Source organism: Otolemur garnettii, unplaced genomic scaffold (genome assembly GCF_000181295.1).
Source record: "Otolemur garnettii isolate 467f Iridium unplaced genomic scaffold, OtoGar3 scaffold00035, whole genome shotgun sequence".
NCBI classification, from domain to species: domain Eukaryota; kingdom Metazoa; phylum Chordata; class Mammalia; order Primates; family Galagidae; genus Otolemur; species Otolemur garnettii.
In genome coordinates, this window is record NW_003852430.1 from 1,614,669 (window position 1) to 1,622,628 (window position 7,960).

At 43.5% G+C, this 7,960-nt stretch overlaps 1 protein-coding gene across 7 annotated transcripts in view; it reads right to left on the minus strand.

Moving 5' to 3' along the window:
- The window catches only part of LOC100949338 (glutathione S-transferase A3), a 62,055-nt gene extending 58,127 nt beyond the window's left edge, over positions 1-3,928 (minus strand). For 2 of the 7 annotated variants that reach the window (XM_023513126.1, XM_023513123.1), the window contains exon 1: positions 3,827-3,928. The gene's annotated coding sequence lies outside the window, so the exon portion shown is untranslated. The remainder of the gene's footprint in view (positions 1-3,826) is intronic. The other 5 variants (XM_023513122.1, XM_023513125.1, XM_012805077.2 and 2 more) reach the window with 5 other exon arrangements.
- Positions 3,929-7,960: the final 4,032 nt, after the last annotated feature.

A 7,960-nucleotide genomic window follows, 5' to 3' on the forward strand; every position in this document is an offset into this window, starting at 1 on the left:
TGTTGAGCTATAGGCGCCGAGCCCCATTTGTCCTTCATTCTAGAACCTAAATAGGGCAGCCTGGACCTGACATAGGTGAAGGTGTAAGCGCCACAAAGGGGCCTCAAATCCAGAGGACATCATTGAGAGGGAGACTGGAGGGAGCAGAGTCGCTCTTCAGCTCCTTGCCTATTCACAAGCAGAACAGGGGCTCCATCTTATCTTGACTATGGCCAAAACCTACCTTTTCTCTATGGAGGGAGAGGTACATTTTATTTTTTCTATTGGGTTTGTATATTTTCCCACTTCTGCCTGAATTTTATTTTACAATTTCAAAAAAAGGATAGTTGTTGTATTAAGTTTGTATTATAAGAAAAAGAACCAACATTGGTTTAATGTCCACCACATAATATGCCATTTCTCACTTAATCCACATTTATTTGTCATAAAGAATATTTCATGTAGGTCCTGTTGTTACTCTAACATTACAGTTGAGGTCATATCTTTAGAGGTTATGCTATGTTATAAATCTAGCAGTTTTTATTTGACACCAAAGTCTTGGAGCTTCCTTTTCCCAGGGTTTCACCACCTTTGGGTCTTCCCCTGGTAGAGGGCTGTATAGTGAACACAGTGGGTTCTAAGCAGCACTGTAAAGTTGCATGTAATAGAACACATCAGTGTGTGTCGTGTACCAAGGGTAAGTTTTTTTGCATGTGGAACATCATTTTATGTTGTGTGAGAGTGAGTGGGAACATATGACTGTGTGCTCTGGGTTGTTGCAAAATGTAAGAAATAAATGTGACCAGGACCAGCTGAAAATGTTTGAGAGTTCTTATTCTCTCCTGCACAGTGCACACTGTGGGTGGGTGAGTCTTGCTGGGAGGGTCCATCCTGTGCCTTGGAGGATGTTACTAAGCAGCATCCCTGGACTCCACACACTGGTAGGGTGGTGCCCTGCCCCCACCCATCATGACACCAGAACCCTCTCCACACATTGGCAGGGACCAAAATCCCCCTGGCTGAGAACCACAGCTCTATTGCACGGTGCTTGGAGAGTAGCCTGTAGATGGGAGCCAAATGTATCACACCACACAATGGCCAGGCCAGGTCAGCAGCGGTGTCAGGCAAGGGATAGTATTGTGGTGAGAAAAATGGTCCGATGGTGGAAATTGAATTTCTCAAGAGGGTTCTTTCCTGACCACCCTGGGGTCAGAAGCCAAGGGAGAAACTGACATGGAGAGTTTCTGTGAAAAATTCTGCTGAGGCCGGTGAGAAACAGACACCATATCAGCCTCTAAGGAGGTAGACAGGAGCCACCCCAAACTGAATTCTCAAGAGGTTTTAGGGCATGTGTTTCCAGAATGAACAAGTAAAGAGCTAATCTATCATGTGGGTGCGCTTCCTTTTTTTTTTTTTTTTTTTTGAGACAGCCTCACTATGTCACCCTCGGTAGAGTGCCGTGGCATCATAGCTCACAGCAACCTCAAACTCTTGGGCTTAAGCAATTCTCTTGCCTCAGCCTCCCAAGTACCTGGGATTACAGGCATCTGCCCCAATACCTGGCTACTTTTTGTTGTTGTTGTCATTGTTGGTTAGCAAGCCTGGGCCTGGTTTGAACCCACCAGCCCCGTGCCTGTAGCCTATGCCCTAACCATTGTGCTGTGGGCGCAGTGGGTGCTCTTTTGATAATGAAAAAGGTCATCAAGAGGGAGGCATTAAATCATAGAACAATTCTCAGGTGGGGAACTAAGTAGGTAACAAAGAAAGTTGCCTTAGGAGTTGGGAGAGGACCAGTTACAGTTACGGCCTTCAGGCTAGATAGTCTTGGCTCAGGGTAAATTTTTAAGCCCTTTCTAACTCAGCTGACATGCAGCCTCCACTAAGCTGGTGAATTTTATTCAACTGTCCCCAGACTAGTTTCTGGGGACATTTCTGGGCATATTCTGACGCCCCTCCCCACCACAGATGTGCTGAGTGGGCGTGGGGCTGAGGCCCGGCTCCATTCCTGCCTGAGTCCTCTGGAATGTCCTCCTGCAATATTATATATTTTCCCCACATGTTGGCAGTGGTGTGACTAAAGCACAGTATTCGTTATAAGCAAGGACTTCCCTGTCTGGACCTAGGGGGGACAGTTGCAATCTCAGTTTTAGTCACCGGATGTCCGGTCAGAAAATATTTTAAAATATTTTGCAAGATTTTATGGTTGTTAAGTTTTTAGCACAAATCTGTATATTCTCTACACACAATAGTTACACTTCTAAATGGGTGAAAAGGTATGTGAAACCTGAATTGTTATACTGTATCAACATAATTTAATGTTCCAGGAGAACCCTGATTTCTTTTTCTTCCTTTGATATGTTTTTTCTGGTGTATATGTAAATGTATTTCTCTTTTTGAAAACTCTCCTTCAGACTTCCGAACACCGGTGGAGCCGTCTCCACATTGAGCAGTGGTGTCACCGACACTGAGGGACATTAGGGAAGATGCCAGTTTGATTTGGTCCCTGCCTTGAAAGGGGTTTAAATCCAGTCAGAACAATAAACTTGTGGACAACTGACAGAGCAGAACTTCATCACTCAAGCTTCTGTCATCCTTTCTTAGGTTATGACACAGCTACATCAAGAGCCGTCTCTCTTCCTTTCTTCCTGTCTTTCTTTCCTTTTCTTTTCTTTTTTCTTTTTTTCTTTTATTTCCTCTCCCTCCCTCCCTCCCTTCTTTCCTTCCTTCTTCCTTTATTTCTTCTTCTCTTTTTTAGCTTTTCTTTTATAAGACTCATCCTTTTAGAATACCTTAGTACAGAGAAATCAAATAACAGCTAATATCATGGTAAGTAAATAACCAAATCTGATTGTGAAATCACCTCTCTGCTGTTTAAACAGTATTTAGCAAGGCAATGAAACTTGTCCAATTGGAAAAACATAGTGACTACACACACACACACACACACACACACACGCGAGTACTTTGCCAAGGCAGCCCAGGAAAACATTTAATTTGGCCAATAGAAAGAATTTGCAAATGCTGTCACCCTTGGAACTCAAGGGGAAGGCGTCATCATTCATAAAGTCTCTACTTTCTCTAAGATGCAAATCCACATCCACTTGCATCCTCTCCATTCAGAGATTCATTTGCAATTTTAGACTTTGAACCCTGCTCAGCCTTTGGTCCCAGGAACATTGAACAAGTAAGAGGAAGATAAAGAGAGAAGAGGATGAAGGGAAGATGAAGAGGAGGAGGGAACATAGCTCAGTACTTGGTGGTCAATCCTGAATTGACTCATGGGAACCATAGCCTGATACCTGTGAAATTGATTATGAACACACAGATTTAGACCCTAACTGGCAGGCATTGATGACAGGTTTCCCATCCGGAGGTGGGGATCACAGACAGGAGAGGCATGCAACCACCAGGTACGGTTTCTTTTCATTGCTCAAGTGAGACCCTGAAATGGGTGACCCTGTGAAATGTACATCCAGTGTAACTGTGTGTTGCCTCATGTCTGAATCACATCACTACCTCCTAATAACAGTGTAACAAATTGAGAGTACGCTCCAGTACACCTCTGACACTGGCATGGTGGCATTTACAGATCACCCACACGGATGTCACTCTCTGTTGTCTCATACCATCCAAGACCCTGACTTGGTTTTCTATGTTCCTGAATGTGGTTTTTGTTTAAAGAAGTGTCTTTCAGGAACAACTAATCAATGCTTGAATTGTCTCCTGGACACACAAAGAAGACATGATAGATACACAAAGTACCCACACAGAGTGACACATGTCCCTATTCTTTCCTAGGGAAGCAAGCAGGGGAGCATTTAGGAAGATTCCTAAGGTCAGTACTCACATGATTAAGTCCTGGCTGGGTCTCTGCTCAGCTCCTGCTGGCCACCTCCTGAGAGGTGTGTCCTGTGTGGCAGCTGCTTTAAAATACTGTGACACTTCTGCCCACTGCAGGGGCCGCCCCATAGGAAAAAGCCACTCCCACAGCCCTGAGGCTCCAGAGTTCCCTGCTAGACTAGGAAGCATGAAGTCAGCGATCTTTCATTGCAAGATACCCCTAAATGCACTGACAAGAGATTTGGATGTCAGAGCTATTGGGCTGCCTCAGAAGGTCCCTGGGGACCAGCTTGTTTGAACACCCCTTAAGGAGGGTCTCAGTAAATAGGCTGCAGGTTTAGGGCAGAGGAGGAACCCTGTGGGGGGAGGAGGACAGTGCCATAAGAGGGTGGTGGTAGGAAAGGGGACTTGATAGACAGAATGGGGAGATGGCATCTTTGTAAAAAGGACTCAATTATGAATGCCTTTTACAAAATTCTGTAGGCTCCAAAAACCTAACTGAGTTGCCCAGTCGGGGAGTGGGGCGTTCAGCTGCCTTCTCTGGGGTTATTTGTGGCTCCTTCTCTGCAGGGGACATGTTGGCCTTTCTCTCTAGCCCAAGGCCCCTGACACACTATTTCTGCTGACTGGAACACTCTCTTCCTTCTGACACACTGTTTCTTCTGTTTGGAACACGCTCTTCCCCCTCCTCCCAGACATCCTGTCCTTCCCTGTCACGTCACTCTCCCCCCACTCTGTGTTCAGTATCTGCTTTTCCCCTGTTGACCATGAGCTCCTGAGGGCAGGGCTGCCCAGTCCCCACAACTGAGGGCAGCACCCAGCATATGGAAGGGGCTTAATGCGTCCATGTCCTTTCTCTTTTCCAGTGTGAATCATCTGCCATCCCCAAATGTGCAGAGAACAATGCAATGAGCTGGATGGCCCTCACCTTGCTTCACTGATTGTCAACAAAATTTGATTAAAGCCCATACTTTGATTTGCTTCAACAAATAATTTAATGTGTATCTTTGAAACCCTTTTATGTAATTATTTATATTACAGAAAAATTGCAAAACTGGTACAGAGTTCCCTAATGCCCTTCACCCAGTGTTCTCTGATATTAAAACCTTACATAACCATGGCACAAGGATCAGAACAAGCATTTATTACTGACATAATACTAACTCAGCCCTTATTTGGATTTCACTATAATTTTTTAAGCAATGCCCCTTTTCTACTTCGTGATCCCAATCACAACCCCCAACTGCATTTTTCCTTTTTTTTTTTTAGATAGTGTCCTCTGTCACCCAGGCTGGAGTGCAACAACAAGGTCATAGCTCCCTGCAGCCTCCAACTCCTGGGCTCAAGTGATCCTCCCTTCTCCAAAGTTCTGGGGTTCCAGGCCTGAGCCGCCACGCCCAGCCCCAACACTGTATTTGGTGTCCCCTTAGTTACCCTAGTCTGTGACACTTCCTCAGCCTTCTACAGATTCCTGGTCAGTTATTTTGTGGAATGTACCTCAGTTTGAGTCTATCTGCTGTTTTCTGGATAGAGTTTACACATTTTTTGAAAAACATCATAGGAGTTAGGCTATTCCCTTCTCAAGATATCATTTGTAGATAGAATGTCATGTCCAAGACAAAGTGTATCTTATTAACGGCGGTAATCACCTTAATCTCTTGAGTAAAGTAGTAGTGTCTTCCAGATTTTTTAACTGCAACATTACTATTTACCCCCTCACAATTAATAAATATCTTATGGGAGATACTTTGTGACTGTGCAAATACTGTTCCAAAGTCAATTTCCACCCTGGAACTTCAGTATTCACTGAGGATCTCATCTGGAGTCAACGCCATTGTCGTAATCTTTGTCTAAGGGTTCTATCTTTGTCCTTCTATTCCTCCCACTCCATCTACATTTCATCATTGAAACTCTTCTAAAGCAGAGCTACCCCTTCTTCCTTTCTCTTTTCCGCCCCTCTTTCTGTCTTCCTCTGTTCCTTCAGTGATTGACTTACATCATTCTGGGCTTATGGACATTTTATTCTGAAGATCACAGTCTGGACTGCGCACGTGTGTAGTTTGTTGCTCACACTGCTCCAGCTTTGCTTGGGGAAGCTCCTTCAGGTTGGTCTCTGTGTCCTTCATGACAAGCCCCCTCCTTGGTGAGCATTTCCAGAGATTCTCTGTGCCAAAGATGTTCCAGGCTTGTCTGTATTTTCTCTGCCCAGCTCTGAAGTCAGGCATTTCTCCAAAGATCCTGGCTTCCTTCTATTGGAGAAGGTATTTGAAAATTAGGATCTGAGCACCCTGTGTGTGCACTGCTTCTGGGGTGTCAGTGCTCCAAGGCCTTCCCCAGTGAGAAATATGTGTATGCACATTAATCCCCCCCACACAGTTTTAACCTTTTTCTCTGACAAGTGAGAAACCTGTGTCTGCTTATCTAAATATAGAGTATTAGGTCTTTGTTCAATTGCTAACACATGCCTCTGTGAGAAACAAATTCAACACCAAGAGCATAGTATTTTTCTCATGTAATAGATATATTTTTGGCTTAGAGCCAAAGATATATTTATAAAGCTCCGTACTTATTTTCTTGTCACTCTCCTGACTCAGTTAACTTAATACAAGTTCCTGTTGTGATTATCAGCTGTTTGTCATTTCCATAAACCCCCTTCCAATTAAAGGGGCAGTGCCAGGTCAGGGCAAAGCTAATCCCACATGTTCAGGCCCAAGGCCTCCCTACTAGATGAAAAGAAAAATGCTAAGTCATCTTCTTATCACAAAGTAACTGGTTAATGTATTCCTTTTCAAGGTTAATAATTAAAGTTTAAGCAACCAAAAAAAAGTCAGATAGACTTTGTTTCTCTGCAAGGCAGTGGAAACTGTTTTTTATATATTTTTTATTTTTAATGATTATTGCTATACAATGGTTGTATAACCTTGTAGGGTATATGTGATGTTTTGATACAGGTGTACATGTGAATTAATCAACTCAGGGTGGTTGGGGTCGCCCTCACCTTAAGCATTTAACATTTCTTTCTATTAGGAACAAGCTAATTCCACTCTTTTGGTTATTTTAAAGTATGCCTTACTTATTGTTGATTATAGACACTTGATTGTGGTATCACATACTGTTCAATCTATCTAACGTAGGTTGATTCCAAATCTTGGCTAATGTAAATAGCGCTGCAATAAACATGGGAATGCACATATCTTTTTGAAATACTGAATTGCCCTCTAGTTGGGCCCAGTGACCTACACCTGTAATCCTAGCACTCTGGGAAGCTGAGGCAGGTGGATTGCCTCAGCTCACAGGTTAGAGTCCAGCCTGAGGCAGAGCCAGAACCCGTCTCTAAAAAAAAAAGCTGGGGATTGTGGTGGTCACCTATAGTCCCAGCTACAGGGAAGGCTGTGACAAGAGACTCCCTTGAGCCCAAGAGTTGGAGATTGCTGTGAGCTGTGATGCCACAGCACTCTACTGAAGGTGACAAAGTGAGAATCTGTCTCAAAAAAAAGAAAAAAATGAATCCCCCCACCCAGTAGTGAGGTTCCTGGGTCACATGGTAGTTCTATTTTAGTTTTTTAGGAGACTCCATACTGCTCTCCTAGTGGTTACACTAATCGACATTCCCACCAACACCGCATCAGGATCCCCTTCCTCTATATCCTCCCCAGCAGTCACTATTGCCTTTATGATAAAAGCCATTTTAACTGGGGTGAGATGATATCTCATTGTAGTTTTGGTTGACATTTCTCTGATGACCAACGATGCCGAGTATTTTTTCAAATGCATTTTGGCCATTGGTATGTCTTCTTTTGTGAAATGTTCATTCAAATCCTTTGCCCATTTTAAAATCAGATTCATTTTTCTTAGTGAGTTATTGGAACTCTTTATATATTCTAGTTACTAATCCTTTGTCCGATGGGTAATTTGCAAATATTTTCCCCCATTCTATGGGTTGTGTCTTCACTTTGTTGATTGGTTCTTTTGCAAACCAGAAGATTTCTTGACATAATCCCATTTGTCCAGTTTTGCTCTGGTTGCCTATGCTTTGGGGAATATACTCAATACCCTTGCCCAGACCGATGTCCAGAAGCCTTTCTCCTATGTTTCTTTTACTGGTTTCATAGATCCAGCCCTTAGACTTAAGTCTTTAATC